At 32.7% G+C, this 23,898-nt stretch overlaps 1 protein-coding gene across 7 annotated transcripts in view; it reads right to left on the bottom strand.

Annotated features, from left to right (window-relative positions):
• LOC129799756 (sex determination protein fruitless) overlaps positions 1 to 23,898 on the bottom strand; it is a 205,680-nt gene that overhangs the window by 92,615 nt on the left and 89,167 nt on the right. For 3 of the 7 annotated variants that reach the window (XM_055843958.1, XM_055843957.1, XM_055843953.1), the window contains exon 1: positions 596 to 895. The exons of 1 other annotated variant lie outside the window; for it this stretch is intronic. The gene's annotated coding sequence lies outside the window, so the exon portion shown is untranslated. Of the gene's footprint in view, positions 1 to 559; positions 897 to 23,898 lie in introns of those variants that run through there. 3 more of the 7 variants (XM_055843961.1, XM_055843955.1, XM_055843959.1) reach the window with 3 other exon arrangements.

Below are 23,898 nucleotides of genomic sequence, written 5' to 3'. Positions count from 1 at the left end.
AACTTTTAGAGCAATTGCCCTTAAGCCTTTAGTAATGGTAGGGACTGTGGAATTTTGATGTTACGTGGAATCGAGCAATAAATTGAGGAAGAAGACCAAGGGCTGAACCTGGACAATCAACGTCATTCTACCTGCTATCGCGAAATGTGCCACAGTGGAATTTCTTCAAATACAAGCAAATGGGTTTGGGGCCTTAGTGTATGTATGAGTGAATGAGATATGAGAGCCCTGATGGGGCTGGGGCTTTGGTGGGATGATGGTATACCTTGAAAGTTGCAATTACGGTGGGGTGTCATAGGGCGGAAGGGTGATTGAGTTGGAAAAGTTGAAGTTTAGATGGGCTGTTCATGTGCCGATGAGATCGGCACGGGGATTTGGAGGGGAGTAGGTGAAGAGAGGCCCACTTGGCGACTAAGTAGATTCTTGGCAAAAAGCTGGTGAGATATTCACAAGGTCGCAATACAGCACTAATCACCGGTCATTCACTCATTCCACCCACACGGTATGGGCTCTGGGTGAATTTGGGTGGAAAAGTCGTGAAAATCTTTGAGAAACTCACCTCTTGCGAAAATATATTTGCCATCACAGAACTTACTTTTGGGAAGCTTTCGCATGTGTGAGTCTAGATGGCGAGTGGCATGCATGTACAGTATTGGTCACAGCAAATCTCCTTCAAATAACTTATTTTATCTCATAAATTTTTCACCAGAAAGTCACTATACTTCAATGTATATCACACCCCAGCCCCAAAATGCAAACCCTCCAATTCACTCCCCAGTCAGAGAGGGTGGTTGCTGTGTGGAAAATATTATGTTTTAAATCGGTGCGAAAAATTTTTGCACAGTATCCCCCCACTTGTATACACTATTTGCGTTCTCTTGTGCGAAATGTGATTAGATTCCACAATCGGATGGACACGAAGATACTATCGGGTCGACTTTTGACCACTTATGACAGACACTCGGGCTCACAGCATTTTCCACATCGTGATCCCCCATTCCACTCAATAGTCTCCCGCTCCGGAAAGCTCACGTGTAGGCATTAAAGTGAGGCTAGAAAAAGCGCGCGCAAATTCTCATCACATGTTTCCCTACAGAAGATTTATTGTTTTTGAGAAGATTTTCACTCAAATAAGTGATTCAATATATTATTCACGCCCCTTTTCAGCTTTTTCCTCTTACAAATTTTTCCATATACCCACAACTATGGCCAAATAAATGACTGTGTAATAATTCTTCACTGAAGATTCATGCACAAATTTTCAATCCATTGGCAATTGCAGCAAATAGTGAAGTAATATATTTTGTGGTTAGTTGATTGGCTACCTATCTTATGCTTTGCTATTTTATTCATTTTACAGATTTTCCTCCCCAATATATCTCCACAATATTCTTGCCAAAATGATTCGATTTTTTTCTCTATTACTATTTATTTTGCCCTTATTCTGACAACAAGTCCACATACCACCACTTCCGGTTCTCTAAATGTTATTCCCAAAATGCCAGATGAGGAAAATTCGTGGATTTTCAAGTATATTAAAAAAAATTAAAATTCTGTGTTGTACTCGTGGTGCTTAGCCTATTGTTAAACGAGATAAGGGTGATGAAATATTTCCGGCAATTTATGAAATATTATACCTAGAGCTTTCCGCAAAAATTTTTGTGGGAAAATATGCTAGGGGAGCTATGCCAAGTTTCGGACATGTCGGATATGAGAATCAAAATCCTAAGTTTGAAATTTTTTTATATAATATATAGGGGAGACTGGGGCAAAAAGTCACAAATCGAAAAATTCTAAATTCAATATCTTTCAAGGTAAAAAAGATAGCGGCTCAAATTTTTTTCTATAGATAGCCTCCATAGACCTTCTTCAATAACATAAGTTTCTTAGAATTCGAACAAGGAATTTAGAAAATAAAAAATATCGCAATTTTTAGCCCTGTTTTTTGAAATATTTTCCTTGCAGAAGATAACAATTATTTACTTATTTTCCAAAAATTAATGTACTGGTGAATATTTTCTAAATAATTTGGATTCTTTGAATACGAATCCGCTATCTATTTTAGAATTTCACAAAAGTTCTTTTCTCCAGAAATCCTTTTATTAAAAATGGCCACTTGGGGTAAAAAGTAACAAAAGGTATAAAGCAAAAATTAACAAAAAAGCGAAGCAATTTCTGATGTCTCACGGCGAAAAAAAAACGTCATTATCATGTCTCACCGCTTGTTGTTTGCCGTGGTCAAACGATTTGCAATCTTTTGTGTGTTTTTCTAAAATAGCTTAAAAAGTGCTTTTCTCGTTTTCTCACCTTTCTCGCAGATTAAACGGTGTTTTACAAAGGTGTAGATGAATAAATAAATTTTCTATGAAAATATGATCTCTAGGTATTTTTTTCAAATTTACGGAAGCCTGCAATGAAGCGAATCAAAATATGATAATACCCAATGTCTGGTACTATTTGCCCCAGCATTTTTGAGAATAGTTACAAAATTACCTTTTAGAAATTGGCTCGATAAACGTATTTCCTTACAAAATAGACGAATATTACTTTCACAAAGTTGTAGAGCGGTAAATTTCCTATAAAACTGCGCTAATTACAAATTTTCGAAGCGCTCGAGTAGCTTGTAAAAAAATAAAATATCCGTTTTGTGACTTTTTGCCCCAGTCTCCCCTACGAAATAAAAAAGACATTTCACGCCAAAAACCATGTTTTTCTGGGATTGCTTGAAAACGCGTTGTGCAATTTTATAATTTTCAAGCACGTTTTAGAGGTTGCCTATGCGGAAATTTTATCCATATATGAAAAACCCTCGAATCATTCTTAATAAAAAAAATTTTCAAGGTCAAAGGTATAAAAGGCTCTAGGGAGGGGCACATTTCTCTACCGAATGGTATCATGTTTCGGCTCATTGGAAAGATATTGAAATTCCTGATAAGCCTGAACCGATTCTACTAGTTATGCATCGATTATGGACCTTCTCATAACCTTGCTTATAACCGATAACTAATTTATTTTCCGAATTTCAATTATAATTTGAATTTCAAGTTATTTTGAACGATTTTTTGAGTGATTTATAATTCGGTTTAAATAGGTTGAGAACCCGTAAACAGCAAATGATGCGAAAGTATTTTTGAGATATAGCATCTAAAGTCACGAGTTCGAACAGTTCACAAAACCTGTAATGCTCTGCCACCCTTTTAATGAAATTTCTTTTTCAATAGTGTTTCTTACAACCCTGTCCAAGACCCTGACCCTTGGCCATAATTATATTTCACAAATATTGTTCTTAATACATTTAAAAATCAATAAGAATACACTGGTAAAAAAAAAAGTGTCAAATTGACCCTTTCGCGATCCTTTTGGGGGGTCAAATACGATCCACCATTTCAAATTGTTCAATTTGATCTGTCTTTGAAAGATCAAATTGACCATTTGCGAAAGGGTCAAATTTTGAGACTTTGAAAGAGTCACTTTGGGGATCCTTTTCAAAAGGGTCATCTAATGACGCTTTTAAATAGGTTAAATGGAACTTTTAATATGGTCACTTTTAACAATATATCATTACTCACATTTTTCTTTTCTTTTTCGAAATAAGGTTCTGGAATTGTAAAAATATTTTGGTAGAGCATTTATCTCCTTAAAATAATTTTAAGAGGAATAAAATCTGCTGCAAAAGTTGTATTTTTTGCGAATTATACCATTGTGTAATTCGAGCTTCTCCTTGAATATAAAAATAAAAAGACAATTTGTCATTTTTCCAAATTTTATTTTACTGAAAAAAATGAATATTTTTTTAATTGTAAATAAAGTCCTTTTTTTTAAATCGAAGTTTTTTATCTTGTTGTTTTTTTAATCCTATCGTAGGCGTATTGCCAAATTCTTCATTGTTGGTGAGACTTTTTCGATTTCAATTTTATATACATATTTTTGGAAGAACTTAAAGAAAGAAACATGACATTTCTTATACTCAATATTTAAAGAAAAATAAATTTTGAAATAAAAATCAAAAGCATCGATGAAGTCGACAGCTTTAACTTTTAAGATTGTGTTGTCGACTTTCACGTAAAAATTGGAGATTGACTTTTTATTTCCGCCCTCTGCGAAGAGTTGAATCTCTGGTCCAGTGTTATTAATTTCTGTGATAATCTCAGACGGGGGGGTTCCCAGTGGATATAACATCAGGAAGGATTGAAGAGATTGTTTAATAGTCGCCCTTTTGTTTTCTTTGTCTGTATTTACCGGAGGGAAGAAGGAGAGAATTTTGAGAAATCCTCGAATTGTTGGGGGCCATTCTAGAAAAAAGAAAAACGTGGATTAAAAAAAATATTATGTAAATTTTTCAACTGAGTTACCCTCAATATATTCATTATTATTTTTCTTTCTGTTTTCCGGAAGCATCTTGTACTCTTGATCAATATTTCCCAACATTGCTGTGAGACTTGAACGGACATTTTTAGATCCATATTTTGACTCGAAGTCCAAAAGTAGCTGAAATTATAATTATTATACAAAAATGTAAATGAAATACAGTCGTTAATATGTGAGGTAATTTTATTTTAGTTTTTCCGTGTGGCTTTCTGTATTTTTTATTTATTTATTTATCCGTATATTTATTTATTTTATGTATATAATATTTAATTATTAGTTATTCATTTTAATATTATTGAGAGAAAATTTTAATGTTTATTTTTAGGAAATAACTTTAAATTTTAAATAATATATATATTATATATATATATATATTTTTTTTTTCATGTAGCGTTAATCAAAATAATTCGCAAAACTTATGTCTAACGCACAATAATTTTTGTTTAGTAAGTATGTTTTTTACATTTCATTGAGTGTATGTGAGACCTATATATAGTCATCTCGCTCACTCTTAAAGAAAATTTTGAATACATGCTTACAACACACAATAGCTTTTGTTTTACTCAACATGTTTTCACAATTGCCTATGATAGTGAGCAATATGGCTAAAAAAAAAAGCAGTTTGCTCAAATTCGCTGTAATTCCTCTTATTTTTATCGTAATTCTTTATAATTGGGCTTTTACGCATAAACCTCTCGATAATTCGGATGGCATTTTGCCTCAAATGTCCAATTGAGAGAGAATTGGAATCCGCCCGGTCAAGTCGCAGTATTACAATAGCTGTGATTGAGAAAGAATCCCAACAGTTGAAAGAAAACTAAAAAGAAACTTACCCTGATAATCCCTGGATATCAGTGATAATGGTGATAATCAGAAGTGATGAAAATAATCTCTGAATTCACCTGGAATGATCTAAAAAGAAAACAAAACAATTAAAATACACAGCGCAAGGGTTTCCGGGAATATTCATTTCACATCTCCGGATTCCCTCAACAAGATTTTTTTTGTTTGCATTTTTTCTCAATTGCACCGCGTTTATCAGTCAATATCCTTTGGGTTTCGATCAATTTAGGATGATGACTGATAAACACGGAGGTTTTTCCTACAATAAAGCTAATAATTTTCACAGCAAAACACAAAACATAGCGTCTATTTCGTGTCATTTCATGTTTCTGTATTCCACTCAACTGTGTTGTTTCTAGTCAATTGCCGCACAATTTTACACTTTTTCCTTAAATTTTCTTTCATTTCTCCATCGATAATCACTTTTACTTACCTCCAATATCACTTGAGCCACTAATTTTGTCACTCGAACTGAATAATTTTTTTCACTGCCGACTCTTATTGCGCGTTGTTTGACACTGACTGACGTATGGAGGTGGCGTGACTTTTGACATAGTGGTGGGAGAGGAAAACCTCGAACGGTCAATAGGCAATTCAAGTGACCCTTTCAAATGTTCAAATGTTCACTTTCTGATGTGAATTTCAATCAATAATATCTCATGACACAATGCAAAAACTAATAAATTTTCATTTGCAGCAATATTTTATCGCTCGAGTAAATCCTCGAAAAACATTTTCGTCTGCTTTTTTTATTTAAATGACGTAGAAGAATTCATGAAAAAATCGCACAAGAATTGATCAAATTAAAAGGGTCAAATTTTTGAACCTTTTGAAAGGGTCTTATTTCAATGATTTTTTTTTCACGCAATTTTCTCTATATAAAAGAAGTGCAGTACACAAATTTTGGTGTTTAGCTTTATATTTCTGTTGAGCAAACACAGAAAATACTTTTTGGACTATTTTTCTTTAATAATTTGGCTGGAAAATCATGAAGAATGTCGACCTTTTTGAAAAGATCGAATCAAGGAACCTTTGAAAGGGTCACTGCATGTGATCCTTTCAATGGGTCCCTGAAGGCATCCTTTAATGAATGATCAATTTCACCCTTTTTCTTTGATGAAAATGACTCTTTTAAGCCGTGACCCTTTTGAAAGGATCCCAAGTGACCCTTTTATTTTTACCAGTGTATAGTGGACTCTCGTTAGTAAGTTTAAGTTACATTAAAGGCAGTTACATTAAAACAAAACTTTGCTGATATTTTTTATAATTTGGTTATCATTGTCGAGTGACATATATAAGCTTAAAAAGTCATGTTTTTCTTCATTATATTATTATTTTTCATTAATGAAAATTTTTCGATTAATTTCCTGGGAAAAACGTTAGATTTTAAACAGTTTCACGCTCGATTTTTTTTTAATAATTTGGATGACATTTCAGTCCCAAAAGCCCAAATTTGAGATAATCTACTGTATAGATAGACATTTCTTTGAGTAATATCGAACACTTTGTTTCGAATATTTTCAATGGAACATTCAAATTTAAAATCGGATGGATTTATATATTAACGTTTTCTAAGAGGAATAAATATTTTGAAATTCAACACCATTCCATTTGAAGATTATTCCGTTATTTTGATCAGATTCGTTGCAATGTCCGATATTTCACTCAAGTGGCCGATATTGCAAGTTGACCAAAATATTACCCCATTACCCTATATATTGTTACTATTTGGTGTACACGTAAAACGTGACGCTGATATAATCCACAAAAGAGTATACAAATGAGGTGTAATGAAACGTGTGCATAGGTATTCTTTCGTAGTAATATTAATTGTGTTGAGCGAAATGTTCGTTCGTTTCGAATTATTCTCGTATTGGAAGAATTATCCAATTAACCAAGGAGAATCATCTTCTTCTATGAATGATGTTCTTTAACGCTCCCTTTATGAAGTTTTGTTGTGCTTAATTAGTTATGTTACACCAGCTCAACAATCTTTTTTCTAAGGTCTGGGCGTGGTTCGTCGATTGAACTAGGGACCTTTACTATGTCCTATAAATCCAATGTCCTATACATAGTGATCCTCTATTCATATTACATTTTATCAATTTATTCAGCTTAGTCTTATGTTATTTATTTCTAGTAATCCTACATGAAAGCTCTGTTTTATGCCCTTAACGAGCCGTTTTCTCTTTTTCTCGACTGGAATATTGTGAAAATATTAAATTAATTATAAGCCCTAGGTCAGCCTTTTGTCTAATATGAATAAACTCAGAATATCTGATTTGTACATAATTCACTTTAGAACTGTAGTTAAGGATGTAGGAGAGAGTGGGGCAGTTTCGTATTTCGCAATATTTTCAGAGGAAAGGATTAATATGTTTATATTACTAAAACATAAAGCTGTATGTTAGCCACTCGAAACGTCCACTAAAATCAGTAACTTTTATAGTCCTAGTGGTGCTAGTAGTTTGACTTCACTAAATGATTTTACTATAAAACTATTCAAGATGAAACTACCGTCATTTTCTGTATATTTAAATTTAAAAAGTTAGCTTAGATACTTTGCTATCTCATTGACTTTTCTGGAGATTTCGTATAATAAGAAATTTGCAACGACTTTTCTTTTATTTAGTTCCAAATAAAATCATCTGCCATTTTATAACTGTTCTTATTGGAATTCCACTAAACACAAAATATTAAAAAATAAACGTATCAGTGATTAAAAAAAAATAAACAAAAGCATTTTCTGGCTATTTTATTTCAGTTTGTGAATTTTGTATAAATCAATATAAACGACATAAACAGTCAAACAATAATGCCATGATTAAGTTACACTCAAAAAGCATATCCCTTAATCACGCGACGATTGAGGGTTTTATGAAAAATATGCTATTGATATCAATATTCCACAATGAATTGTATGTTGTATATGATCCAACAATAAAGGCTTATTATATTCTGAATATGTGCTTGAGAAAACAATATTCTCAAATTGATTTTATTTCCCTTTTGCATGAATTATTTTGAACATTGAAAATTAAATAATCATTGCACAATTCTTACTGAAACCTAAACCTAGCATTAAATTAAAAAAAAATGATTTAATTAAGTTAGGACGGAACTAAAATTACAGATTTGTCATTGCAATTGTCCTATTAGCTGAGTTGAAATGCATATGTATGTCTCTTTTAATACAACTGAAATTTAGAATTAATTGAAAATCGATAGCCAAGGTATTATTATGGCAGATAAAGCATCAGTCATACTAAATAACTCATGATAAAGTCACCGTTAAATTATGTTTTGAGGTTTAAAATACTTTTAGAAAAGAATAGAGTAATGACAATACTAAATTCTATATCCCATTTAATGTCATATGACAATTATTTTTTAATCGAAATTAAATTTTTTGCTCTTAAGCTATTTCTGAAGATCTTTCGAGTTATTTAAAAAATTATTCAAATTAGTTGTCAACTGCTGAATAATACAAAAAAAAACATTCTTGAAAGACACTTCGCGAAATTATTGAATTGGTGAACACGATGCTCTTTCCAACGAGTTGGACCGCTGAAGAACTTCAAGATAAGGGAAGAAATTCACGGTTAAGAAAGAAAACTTCATAATTAACTGAAATTATAATAAAAACCCTCTAAGATTATTTGATATTATGCCAGATGCACAATAACTTTTGTTTGTAAGTTTTCAAAAATTCCTATGATAGAGAACAAGATGACTGGATGGATCTACATTTCATCCACTCTAATAGGAAATTTTAAAAACATATTTACAAACAAAAGTTATTGTGCACTAGATATTAGGGGGTAATAGGGCAGTAGAGATAGAGTCCCGTCCCCGTCTATTTGGATATATAGTAGACTCTCTCAAATTCAGGCATTTGGGACCTAAATGTCACCCGAATTTGAGAGAAATTCGGGCGACAAAGTTTTTGAAATGCAATGACTTTTTTTTATTCATCTTCACACTCATTAAGTTTATTTACTCATATTTATTGTTAATGTCATAAAAATTCCTTAATAATGCAAAATCACATCATAACTAAGGCAAACCAATGCAAATTTAAGCATATTTCCTTCATTCAATTATCAAGATCAAACTTGAGAAATGTCAACAAACTTTTTTCAAATATGACTGCTGCCCGAATTAAAAAGTATCCCGATCTTAAAAGAGCCGAATTAGGGAGAGTCTACTGTACTAAAGGTCGGTTTACAGTTCTAACCCATCGTTAGAAAGATCTCGATGTCAGATACAATATTACTAAAATTTCATCGAAATCGCTTTATAAACACCGAAAATATAGTCCGGTCAGGACATTTTTGGTTAAAGCCAAGCTTAGATCAGGGAACATCGAGAGAGGAGTGCGATCCACCGTTAGAAAGTTTTCGAATTCTGCTACAACATACTTAAATTTAAAGACAAATATGGTCTACAAAATATTCGAAAACTAAATTTCGAAAATCGATTTTTCGATTAATCTAATGTTCGATTAAATCTGATGAAGTTGGGTTGTCAGAAAGGTAGTAGTACTCCACGAAAGCTTTCCAAAATACCAATTTTTTTCAAATTCTGACAATTGGAACTGGTTACTTAAATTTTTTTAAGCGGAAGGTCTTTTAGATCTACCTATAACTTATTTAAATTTGAGATCGATTGATGCCATAGAGGCAGAGTAGTTATTGAGAAAATAAAATTTCGCATTGCCAAAATGGCGGAAGGTGTGGGGGGGGGAGGGGGTGGGTCTGATATCACCTACTTCTAGCCATCTATCGATTAAAATGGTCGTTGCTCTGGTAGGCCTATCTAGCTAGCGTTGATATAGCCTAGACCTATTTAGCTTTGGGAGCTATTTATTACAAGGAGTATTTTCCAAAAATCTAATATACAAAAAGCTGATCTAGCCTTGTCACTAGATTTTGAAATAATTTACTAACCAATGTGGTTGTTTTAATCACTAAATTTTCTAATTTAATTTAATTTTCTGTATAATTACAACGATTGCAACCATTATCTAAATGAATCATGAAGTTGGAGTACTTATAATGACAAAGACTATATGGCTAGCATGAGAATTCAAATCATCTAATTTGAACATATCTGCTGAATGCTAGCTCAGAGAATGTCCAAAGAGTTACTAAACATTGAGCCTAAGGAGCAGAAAACTTTGAAAGGAAACCCTTACATAGCCGGGAGCGCTAAGATTCTGTAGGGAGATAATGGAAAATTGTAACAACTAGTCTTGGGATTTCCACTCATGATATTTCTTAGTATTTATAAATTCTTAGTCGAATTAGTGAGTGGAGTCTTATTTTCTAAATTTTATTTTAAAATGCTTTTAAAAGTTTTGGATGAAATGGATAAAATAATAAAATATTTGTTTTTATTCAAGTGATATTTACGATACTTAGTAGTAAATGATGACTTTCTGTATCGCTGTAAACAAGCTTTATACCAAGAGTGCAGCCTCAAAGTTGTGGAATTTCATGAAAGTTTTGTAAAACAATTTTAAATATATATACATATATGTGCAAAGTAAGACTAAACTTTTTAACCTCGCAAAACCAAATAGTTTGGTATTTTTGTGCTACATATTGATGGATTTCCACTCGTTCGTTATACGTTGATGTAAATAAACAGATGTGGACATTGAGGTACAAATTTATAGTTCAATATCGCATGACTTGTCTTTTAACACTCCTGAATAATGTCCGTGAAACTATTAAATTTTAGGAATGTGAAATGCACGCATAAATATATCTAAAGGCTTTAAATACTCCAGACTGGAGGTCATTAGATGAACATATGTATCATCATCTCAAAAATGATTTGATACAAGTGTGGTCTGTGGAAGTGCGAATTACTATCATGTCCCGCAAGGCATGGGGAGGTACGGGAAGAGGAACCAAGAGACTCTCAAATGAGTCCACTTGATCCGTGCAATTACGACTGTGTTTGCTGTGTGACTCCGAGGCACTCTGGCAAACAAACCAAGAGTCCATCTTTCTCAAATTCCTCAGCCAGCATCTTCCGCCCTCATTGGAAAATTTCCACTACTTCGCGTTTCATTAACATTCACAACGCGACACCAGACAACGATGGAAAACTGCTTCACAACCTACACATGCTTCAAGAAACTCTTCCCACTCAACTAACAATTGTTGTTGTTGTGTATACTGTCGTCTGCCACGCTAGATGCTGGGGCTGAAAGCTCTCTTCAGAGATGCACAGACGCCCAAGATGCATAGAGTGATCCACATGGCAATTTTAGGGGTCATAAATGTCATCCTGCCTTCAGCTTAAGCATCAAATTATGGCTTCATAATGCGGCACAATATCCAAAATACCTTTTTTTTCTTAGTTGTAAATTTTACAAATTCCCGAATTTACAAAATATTCACCCATTCCCCAAAATGTCAAACCATAAAGAATCTTTTTTGGCAGGAAACTCCCCAAGATTCTTTTGCCAAAATATAAATGATTGAATAATTTTATTTAACTAAGTTAGCTTATAAGCTAACACTATACTTGTATAACACTCGTATATGAATTCCAAATTATACACAATTTACATTTTATTAAAGGATAATTATTGTTTTAATACACTTGAAATTTTAGATGCTTAGTCCCCAATTTTAATCCAAATTCCATCCAGTTTTCCAACACTAAGCACCAAAAACACGAAATGTTTTCGATTCTAATTTCAACATAACGTACGCAAACTGAAAAATATATAATATTTACATTGCTGATAAAAGGGGTGGCCAAATAAACATCGCATATAAATGCTCAAAACTCATGTGTTGGATGTTACGCCCTGAAAATTTGTTTCGTATTCATAGTTTTGGATGAATAAAGTTGGTGCTGGATGAATAAAGGCCAAGAATCATAGTCACGACATCTCGAGTACATCGTGAAGTTCTATACATTTATCATTTTTTTTCTCGTTTCACCATTTTCCCCTTTACAAGCAAGTTAAACCGTACGGCCAATTGTTTCTGAACCAACCCAATGTACTTAGAATGGTACACTGAAAGGAATCCGAAAAAGTTAAAATAACATTCCGGAAATGTTTATTTTACCCTGCAGTATTAATCCTAAAACGGTGTAAATATTATGCTTATATTGGGGGTTAAAGTTACCCTTTTTCATGTTAATTTTACCCCTAAAAAGGTGTAAAATTAACATTAAAAAATGTTGATATATTTTTACACCTAAAAAGTGTTAAAATTATGAGGAAGAAAAGTTAATCGGTCTGCCATTTTTTTCTCAGTGTAAGAAATTGAATTTTGAATTTACAATTAATTTTCAGTTTATTACAGCTTCGTAATGGTATGTTTTGTAATCGATTAAAACCAGTTCAAGGCTGTATTCTAAATTACCGGGTCAAAAAATGTCTGTATTTTTTTCTTGATTAAATTGATAGATAAGCTATCTAAGAATATATCATAAAAATTTCAAAAACCAATTCGAAATATTTCCGAAGATACACGAACGAAAGTAATGGAGCGGTAAGCTGATTTGCAAGCGTTCGGGCGAATATCCAAGACTTTGAAGCGCGTTCTCTCCTCTTCTCACTATTAAAATTTCTTATGGAATTAGCAGGAAAGATTAAGAAAAACTAATGGACCGTATTAAACGAATGATGGCTTATTCTCTTTATTTTTAAGTTCTCTTTTGGTTGAACTAAAAAAATTGTTCAAAACCTTTTTTTTCAATCTTTTATAGAATGTTAGAGTCAACTTTTTGCCCAAAAGATTCTTATTAAAAGAAAACCTGATAAACAGTTCCGATTTCATGTTTTTCTTCAGATTAGCTTACAGCATAACTACATATGAAACTTACTTATTAAAATGTTTTTTTTTAAATTTAATTTTTCAGATAAAAATTACGAGTTGTACATTTCCCGCCAATTAGGAACGGCTTTGACGAGGCTCTAGTCCGCAATTTTGCAATATCTTTTTCTCGAAAAAAAAAAACTTAAGCAATTCAAATATGTATAAACATATACGAAAATATGTGAGTTTGTTAAAAATTTCACCTAAATTTTAAGAAGATTGTCTGTTTCTTTGTTTTCAAAAAAATAAATTAAATCTCGAAAACTGCTCATTTTTATAATCTCCTAATTCAGGACATAGCCTCAACACAACTGTTACAGTCGAGTCTGAGGTCACGTCGCCCAAGAGCCGAACGCTTTTACCAGTTGCACCACGGACCATCTTAAAATCAAAATAAGCTCGTATTGAACAAAACCGATAATATCATAAAATTTATATGTATTTTCTACCATTTTGTTTTTATTTCGAAAAAGTTAAACAAATAATGAAGATAATGCAGCGTCTTAGTTTGTTGCATTTTTTTTTCAGCCACCCTGTATGTGTATATACCCGGAAACAATATTGTGGATGTTGTTATGTTAATGATTCTGAGATTGATGTATGGCGAAGAACCGGGAAAACTGAAAGACTTGACATAAATATCAATAACTGTTCGTTTCCTAGATTTTGGAGTCAATGATATCAATATGCGACACGTACGGATACATAATTGGTATTGATATACCCCAAAGAAATTCAATTAAGATGGTAGTATGAAGTGGATGGTGTGGGTAGAGTGTAAGTCCGTTCAGCCTAGAATTTTTTTTGCATAAAATAGGTATGTATAAGAACAATTTCCGTTATACAGACCTATTTCACTGCTCGAACTCCACGGAGAAAGCAGTATATAACTCCCTCGATTTTTTTCACCCCCCAAAATTTCCACCTTACACCCCTCAGGGTCCACTTTTCTCAACATATCTTCGCAATTTTGACGATTACTGAAAAATGGCGTCAAACTGTTTATGCGTCTGTCCGTCTGTCGATCCATCCATCTATCTATTCGTTCGTCTGTCTAACCGTTTTAAATATTAACCCAAAAAGGTGAATTGTTTGGGCTCTGGAATGTACCGTCTACAATAGGTTCTGAGCCGGTATTGATCGGTTATGAAACGATAACTAATCATCTATCCTTCACCATGGGCTGACCACATTGTACGCACGATACCGTCTCCGAATCTCGCAACGGTTGCGACGTAATTTCGAGTGTAATCGTTTGATTAAAGTGCACAATGAAATTGATTAAGGTCATATTGCAAGTCAAACAGAGCTTGTAGTGTATATCAATTGCTCGAGGACTCATCTAGGATACGATAGATCTTTAGATTACCCTTGGGTGGAGACCAAAAAATTTCTATTTCCACTGACAAGAAAATTAGATGATCTGATTGTCACTGGGGAAAATACAAAACTTGGAAGTCGTAAATTTAAATATGTCATTTGTGCTGTGAATTTTCCCATACCTATACCTAGTGTTGAACTTAGTTTAATTAGTTCATTTCATAAACATTTAAAAATATCTTCAAAAAACTTTAATTGCCTGAAACTGCCCCATTACAGCCTATTTTATGTCAAACAAACAGGGTTCGCCCTTCTTACATAGTTTCGCCTCTATTGGGACTTTGCTCACTGTACTCACTCTGCATTACTGTTATTATTATTACTGCTCAAACTCGAAGAGAGATCAACTTTTTTCAACTTCTGACACGGCTAGAGAGCAAACAATAAGAGATATAGACTGCAGGTCTTCAACGACCCCCCATAAGACAACATTATCTAAGACAATCTTTTTTTTCTTTTTCCCACCTTCCCCTCCATTCCCTCCAAAACCATATGTTTTTTATTATTTCGAAAACGGGTCCTAGATTTTTTTTTTTATTATTTTCGAATATGTTTTGCAGGTATTCAAGGCGAATATTTCGTACTTAAACCCCTATGCTCAAAAATAATTTCGATATCGAATTTTCGAAGGTCAAAGTATAATTACTTTGGAGGGCCTATTTTTTAACCGATTTGCTTATATTTGGATTTTTTGACAAATTTTAAAATTTATAACTCGGATGCATCAGACTTAAACGGTAATGAATCGGTAAAGTACCTGCAATTGATGTAACTATAATATACTTAAATTTGAGCCAGAGCCTGAGGTAATGAGTTTTTGATTAGTTATGATACGTACACTATGATTAGGGAAATCTATTTGGTTTTTCAGGCCAATTATACAGGACTATTAAAATAATTTACATTATCCTAGAATATCAAATATTTGTACCAAATCAGGAAGATAGTATTCAACCAAGGGCTTACATGAAGGATTTTTATATATAATTTCGCAAATGTTACTACCTCTTATTAGTCATTCAATATCCGGAATCAGTTCATATACAAATGAAATTTTAATCTTCTACTAAAGCGGATGATGTATAGCTGTAAATTTCTCATGAAAATTGAAATTAATTTTTAATGCAATCCAACTAACAATAAACAAGTATTAGATATTCCTTTTGAATTCTTCTATGAAATTCAAAATAACTTTTTAAAATCTGTGTGATTTTTATTTAAAAATTTAGAAATTAGCTCACTTTCACAGCATAATAGAATTACTGGGTAAAAAAAAGTACAACATTGAAATGTAGTAATTTTTCCATTACATGCATAGATTGACGTAGGCAAATTTTTGTGGTATATCGTGATGAAACGTGTAATTTGGAAATGAAACACAATGCATAATTGATAGAAACAAACAAAAATTTTACCTCATTTCCTGGATAGCATTAATCCACCTCACCGTAATTTTTCCGCCCTTTTGTTAATATTGTGAGCAATTTGTGAAATTGTGTGCATTATCGTTAAAAATTCATGCCAAAATTCGCCCATTGCACATGGAATAATATTCTCAGGAGTGTAATATATCCGGAGGGAATCCGTTTATGGATATTTTTTTCTGGGAGTGCACAGTAAACATTTGCTATCTTCAATCCCTTCATGCTCAGATTTTTTAGGTGAAATATTTTCGCACTATTATTGACTTTACTCTTTGGTTTAACATTGCTTTAAATGAGGTCAGCGTAAAAAAATGTATAAAAAAGTGATAAAAGTATTTTTAACATAATTTTCGAAATGTTTTTTTTTTCTTTTTGTGGAAAATATTGTGAAGAATTCAATTAAACTCCTATCTTATGTATGTATATGGTACTGGACTGGAATGATATGAAGCCGGCTCGTCTAATGGAATTTATCCGAACACTGAGAAAAAAAGAGGGTGCGATTAACTTTTTTCCCTCATAACTTTAACACTTTTTAGGTGTAAAAATATATCAAGATTTTTTAATGTTAATTTTACACCTTTTTAAGGATAAAATTAACATGAAAAAGGGTAACTTTAACCCCCAATACACCTAAGAAGGGTAATATTTACACCGATTTTGGATCAATACTGCATGGTAAAATTAACATTTCCGGAATGTTAACTTTTTCAGATTTCTCTCAGTGAAGGACTGGCTGGCTTAATACTCAATACACAAGACCCGTAAGGGATAACCGTTAAAGGGGATGCATAAGGGACCCAAATGGAGGCCTGGATGCAGCGGGCGAGTCGGCGAGGATATGATGCACGAGGAGGTATATAATAACTATTCATTCCTTATTACAATTTTTTAATGTCAAATAATTGTCCTGGGCTTTGGGAAATCTAATTATCCATATCCCAAGTCCCAGAACACGGAGCTCGATACTCCTTTCTTCGTGGCCTTCCCAAGACTGCCTCCCTCTCACCATGAACACTCTTATGCGGTACCGTTCTAGAGATGGGAAGTGACGCACGATTTTCAAATTATGACCGCTGTAATCTTGATGGAGGAATTAACTTCCGCAATTCTTCTTATTTTACAACACCCTATATTAAGAATAGTTCGAATTAAGTTTATGAGTACGTTCTAGTTTAAATAAAATAAAGTTTAAAATGGTAATTGGCCCGTATAGATCCAAAAAAAACCAGACAAAACTTATGATAGCAGTCACCTGTAAGGATCTTGAAGAACTTCCAATGCGGAGTATTTGCTATTCGGAATAAGTGAATTTTAAGCAGTAAAGAATTGCACGGAGTAAAGTAAGCTTGACGATCTAAACTAAATGGATATTGGGTAAGTGTGCCAAATTTCGGCATAGTTGCATGCAAGCGCCAAAATCTCAAGTTTGAAATGTAATATTTTTAATACAAATTGAATTTATTTGTTACTTTTTTGTTAGGAGTGTTCCTTGGAACCTTGTAGACAGTCTATCGTCTTTATTTTCTCTAAATTAATTCTTAATACGTTCTAAAATGAATAAAAATGTTGACATAACATTGGTGCCATATTTCGGCCACTTTCATTTTCATAGTTCCTTGCCCTTCCGGAATTCTTCGAATGTCTTTTTCAAATCATCTTGTTCGTCTAATCGACAATTTTCGTTATTTTTTGCATTGTATTATTTCTAGAGTACGCAAAAACTAAAAATTCATTGAAATTCGAGGAACAAAAAATGTGGCCGAAATTATGAGCTGGCCGGAATTTGGCACACTTACCCTAATTGGTTCAGCAGAAACTTCTACCCCAAAAATTCAACTCACCTCACAATCTACTTTGACGCATTCTGAATAGCAAGTATTCCGAGTCGCAAGCAGTCCGAGGTCACTTGTAAGGAACCTCAGCTACGATAAGCTTATTTGGACTTATTACTGGCCATAGTTTATTTTAAATTAGTTTAAATACAGATTACCAACAAAAAAAGGAAAAAAAATATAAAAATCGTTTAATAAACACGAAAGATAAGTCTGGTTCATTTCAACGTTAGGATCAGGGTACAATTAGAAAGAGTCAGGAGGATTCGGACTTTTGTTGAAAAGACTTCGACTACAGATAGAAAAACAATAAAATCTTGCCAAAATAGAAAATGGATATTTCGAGATATTTTATGTCTAATTTTTGAAAATAGATTTTCTATAAAATTGCTCGATGAAGTAGATGCATGGAGTTGCATTACTCTGAGACTTATTTATATCATTCAAGGCTATCAAATTCTGACGATTAAAATGGGAGTTATGGTCATTTTAAAATTTATTTTTGATCCTTTATAGGACGGGTCAGGGTCAGGGAATCGGAGTCATACTAAATTTGAAGGATGATAGATGCCACTGGGGCTTTGTTTATGAGAAAAGAAATTTTGAGGGAATTTAAACACTGATTGTGACCTCTGCTTGGATTTATTCACTTCTTGGCTTCATACAACGTTTGGATCCAAACCCTGGTCATAATCCGTCAAGTAGAACTAAATAACCGATCATATCACAAATTTTAAGGGAATTGTAAATGACGTTATGGGGTTGAAAATGGATCTGACATCGTCATCTTATGTCATCCAAACAATATACAACCTTTCCTAACTGTGTTATCACACTTGCATATTAAAATTTTAATATGATTCACATTAATTGTCGCTGGTGAGAGTCCAAATGTGTAATTTGTGTGTTTGGATCATTTTATATTCAAAATTTGATCTATTTATTGATAAAAAGGTAGACTTGGCCCGCAAAATTTGATATAAATTGATTTATAGCATTAATGCGATTTTCTCTTTAATTTTTTAATGTGAAAAATATTTATGCTTTAGGTAAATTTAAACTTATTTTTGCAGGCCAAGTCCACTTCTTTATCAATAAATAGAAAAACCCCAAATATTAAGTGACTCAAAGACACAAATAACATATTTGGACGCTCACAAGTGACAATTAATGTGAATCACATTAAAATTTTAATGTGCAAGTGTGATAACGCCATAACAACCCCTTGTCAATATCTCATTCCGGTTCCCTTTTAAAAGCGATTGGAGAGCCGGACAGAAGAATGATCGGAAAAGACAATTTACTGAGTAGATATACTTAGTAAGGCAGTCTATTATTGAGTTCGAGCATCCTTATAAAGCTTGTATGCTATTCCATTTAATTTTTATTCAAAATTCAATTGTATTTAATTCTACGTTTTTTTTTGAGTTGGTCATGGGGTTATATATTATTTAGTTTAGTCGTAAATCTCTAAACATAAAAACATACGCATTGTAAAGGGACTTCGCCTAATGCGTATAATAATATGTATTGGACTGTTGAACAACCTTATTCATTCAGTCGGTTGAAATATACAAGTTCGATCAATACGCGAAGTATTTCTGTTCTGAACACTCTTTTATCAAATTTTCTGGTAAACATTATTTTAACAATATGATACCCGAAGGAGTAGACACATAAAAATGGAAACATTTCGAACAATAATGTAAAGAATTTATTAATGCAAAATCGCAAGAAGTGTCCTATTGTATAAAGTATCAAACTTTTTGTAAAGAAAATTTTGTAATCAGTAGCTAATCAATTTACTTAGTTAGATAAATATGCAAGATTGAACAGATTTTACAGCAGTATCTTTGTTTTTCAAGTCAAAGGTCTTATCGTTTCTTGCAGAGAAAATTTCTTCATACTTTTAGAATGGAAGAAATGGGAGTAAAAGTAGGAAAACTTGAATGTCACATTATGTGAAATTCCTCTAAGCTTTAACTGGAGAGCTTTTCTCGTCCAGTCAAAGTGGAGCCACTGAACCACATTTTATTTACTCGTCGCGAGGAAAGAATCGGGTGAAATTGTTGATAAAAGAAGACTGGGAAATGGTGGGTTTTCAAGATGCACCCACTTCTGGGAATTTCCACATCAACAAAGCATGAAATCGATGACAACGCGAAGCAACGGTGCCATTGTAAAAGTTTACAAATCTCGTCAAAATATGCAAGAATATTGTCATCTGCTTCTCGAATATTCAATAAATTATAATTTTAAGTTTATATACACCCACTGCACTTTGTGATACTTGTACTGTCAAATTAAATATTGGTAAATGATGTAAATCCTCATGGGAAAAGAGTCTTTTGTTCAATAATATCACGCTTCCATTAGCAGGTGATTTACATGCTTCCACCTACCCTACTTTCCAACATTTCACCGGATGCAGTGTCTTGTGTTCACCCACGAGGGTGGGATTTTCAACTATAACAGCACCGCTTAACGACAATCTTGGAGCTATTTAAAAATTTACAACAATAATATAAATCCCATTGAGGAGTCAAATGTTGGAGCACACTCAAGCGAAAAGTGAACAGATTTATCAAAAGCTATTTTATAAGGTAGAGAGCTTAGTACGGTTGAGGGTTTTCGTTAAATCTGTACAACCTTTATAGTTTACTTCACTCAAAATTTTACAAAGCGTATGTAATTAAGGCTCCTGGTGGTACATTATAATAGCCCTTATTACGAGAACCCGGTACGCTGTTACAGATTCACATTTGATTATGGATTTTCAAGATGAATTTCAAGGAAATTTGGCATTGCAAGATACAACTCTGCCCTTAATTGAAATAAGCCTTTCATCCTTACGCCCTAGACACATTTACAACTTTAGCAGAGATGCGGTTTAAAGCAGTTATAATCAAAATAATGATTTGACTAAATACTAAATTCCCATCAGTTTTCCACTAACTAAGGCGTTTCTCTGCTAAAGCCTAGAAACGGTTTAGTCAGAAACTAATGGAATTATGACCTGATCATTATTTTGATTACAATTTACACTAAGCCATCTCTGAGCTTAAGTGGTAAGTTTATCTAGGTCATTATACTCTATGAAGCTTGTGAATAACCTCAGTGAGTGTTAGAACAAGCCATGGAGTGTAATCCCAACCCTTATCTGAGGGTTGATTGAATCTCGTTTTGGATTTACAGTTTTATTACACTTATTTCGCGTTCCAGTAACACTAAAACTTCTCCCAGTGTATATACTAGGAGAAACCGGGACAGAATTAGCCATGGATAGTACTAGACGGTCGAGTAATATTAGATTTCTCTAGAAAGAATACTGAGCCAATTACCATTTATTCCGGGTAATTACCTCCCTCCTCCCTATTCATTGAAATATTTATCAGTCGGAATCCAATATATTTTCCATAAGTTATAAGGAAAAAAAATAATTTGGTGGCTAATCTGCCCCGGTCTCCCATAACAAATTTCATTTTGAAGTTCAAAACTTAAAACATAAACCGTTCTAGAAAAGTTACAGTACAATACATGCCGCCCACTCTACCTAATACTCAATCAAGACAAGAGTATAGGGAAAAGTGGGGCTACTACTTCAACTAAGGCTACATTGATACATGATGTTTTTTCGCATATATCTTAAGGAAACAGGGCTTTAACGTAATGTATTTTAAATCTATGAAACAATCATGGTATTAAATTAAATTGTGGTATCGCCCAGCTTTCTTTAGAAATATACAAAAAAATATTGTATATCAATGCAGACACAGCTCAATGATGCCTCACTCCCCCTATATATTAATAAAAACAAAAATTACAAAATATAATTATATTTCCAGGCGAAAATTTTGTTGTACTGGTAATTTGCTTCGAAAAATATAACAAAATCTACAATAAAATATAAATTTGGTTATACTTTGCCAAAATATGATTTTAAGATGAACCCATAAGCCTATATTGGCTGAAATGAAATGAATTCATATTTTCAAAATAATATAAAAAACACAACAAAAATTTGCTTTTTGGATATAATTAAACTACAGATAGTAGTAGATATTTCGCTTCTTTGTTATGTACATTGGAAATTGAGCGCGACGACCCAGAGAATATTCAAATTAAAAAAGAATATTGTGAAATTATTGAAGTTAATTGATGAAAAGCGATTGCTGGAAACAGTATAATTCGAATAAAGGATTTTTTTTAAAATTACATTAATTACGAATCTAGTGTGAAATATTAAATTTTATTGGGTTTTTTTATCAATTGGAATAAAATTTCGGCTATTTGATAAAAATGTCTAGCGTTGTAAATTTGTACAAAAATATAATTAAATATAAAGAGCTTTTGGTAGGGGAACATAGGTCAAATTTCTGCTTAAAAAATTTTTAATTCAATTTTCTATGAGCAAAATTAACAGATATAGGGGAAGGTGGGGCTGTATTGATATACGACTTTCTCGCATATTTCTAAAAGAAACTGGGCCTTACACTGTTAGAAAAGTTTAGACATCATTACTAATGAAAATTAGTTGATCGGGTGATTATTATCAAATCTATTTAAAATAGTTTTTATAATCTTAAAAGATTTTACTCATAATAAATTTATTAGTATTGAGAACATAAGGCAATATTTACGTAAATAAGTTGCAGCAATTATTTCATAATGGTTTCATATAATATATTTGCTTGTGCTAATTAAATGAAATCGATATCCCAACTAATATTGATCACTAATTCCTCTTAGTTCTCACAACTAATGGAAATAAATGGGTCTATTTTTTCATAAAGTTCTGACAATTTTCAATAGTAAAGAGTGGGTTTTTGTGTTGAAGCCTTTTTGAGCTATATAGTAACCACAACTAATATGATATAGCTATTATAGTCAATAAGATGGGTATCAACCGCATATATTTAGTTATTCTAACTAATATGTTATAGTACCCGTTACTAATCTAATTTAGTTATGATAACTAAATAAAGATACTGTAACTAATATTGGTCAACTATTTCATATAGTTACCCTAGCTAAATATATGGATGGGTGTATGCTTACTATATTTTACACTTTCCATAACTGTATATGAGGTAGTTGGGACTATATTTTTCTAAGAGTGTATAATTATGTTACTTAGATCCACAATTGTTTTGCAGAGCTAAATTAAGGTAAAGTGTCCTCAAGTCGACCGGTTCCTCGATTCAACTGGTGGTCAATTTTTGAGTGTTTTATGGTCAATTTTTATCAAATTGTCACTGATTCGTGAATAATTAACCTAGTAATGTTAGACCACACGCTGAATATTATACCAAATATAAATAAATTGAATAAATAACTGTAGGGGAGACCGGGGTACAATTAGCCAGGGGCAGAAGTAGACAGTGGATTTTTTTCGGTTCCCTTAAAATGTACCTTGAGCAAAGTATTTTTTAATGAAAGTAGGAACACATCCCCATATTCCCAGAAATATTTATAAGTCTGATCCTGTTATCCTACAATTTAGAAGCATTTTTATAAAATGGGTATAAAACTGCAGTTTTGATGTTTCAGTTTTTGGACCAGCATTTGGTTTTCTGAGTTTGTAGTCAAGATTTCATAGTTTTACCTCGTTTCTGGTTTCATAAACCTAATTAAAAAATATTTTTCACTTGGATAATAATTATCCAATTTTTTATATAAGATGAAAAACACTAAAACAGCCCTCGGGGCAGTTGTAGCCACTCTTCCGTGGCCGGATAAAACTATCAATGATTTTTCACTAATACATGGATAATTGTTAGATGAAAGAGTACTATTGATATTCCAAGCAATATTGCCATTCGGATGAAAAATTTGTGAAATAGATTTTTTCAGGATATTTTCATCAATTTTGCCGCAATTACAAAAATGTCATAAAAAAGTCGGCTAAAGTCTTTTTCATTAGGTTTAAGTTATTTAGTATCAGTGGGCTTCAGTGGATCAAGTGAAATAACACTTGGTATTTCCAGTTTTTAAAATTTCGTCTGGAAAGCTGGTGGCAAATAGCACCCCGAAAGTGGCTAAATCTACCCAGGCCGGGGCAGGTGTAGCCAATGTGTCATACTTTTTTCATTATCCTCTCTAGAAAAAACCAAGGATTTGAGAGCTCTGAACTATACGGTTTTATACAGCCAATATCTTAATGCTACTTATGAAACATAAAAACATTAGACAAACTTT

The sequence above is a fragment of the Phlebotomus papatasi genome, chromosome 1, assembly GCF_024763615.1.
Source record: "Phlebotomus papatasi isolate M1 chromosome 1, Ppap_2.1, whole genome shotgun sequence".
NCBI classification, from domain to species: Eukaryota; Metazoa; Arthropoda; class Insecta; order Diptera; family Psychodidae; genus Phlebotomus; species Phlebotomus papatasi.
This window is presented reverse-complemented; position numbering and strand designations above follow the sequence as displayed.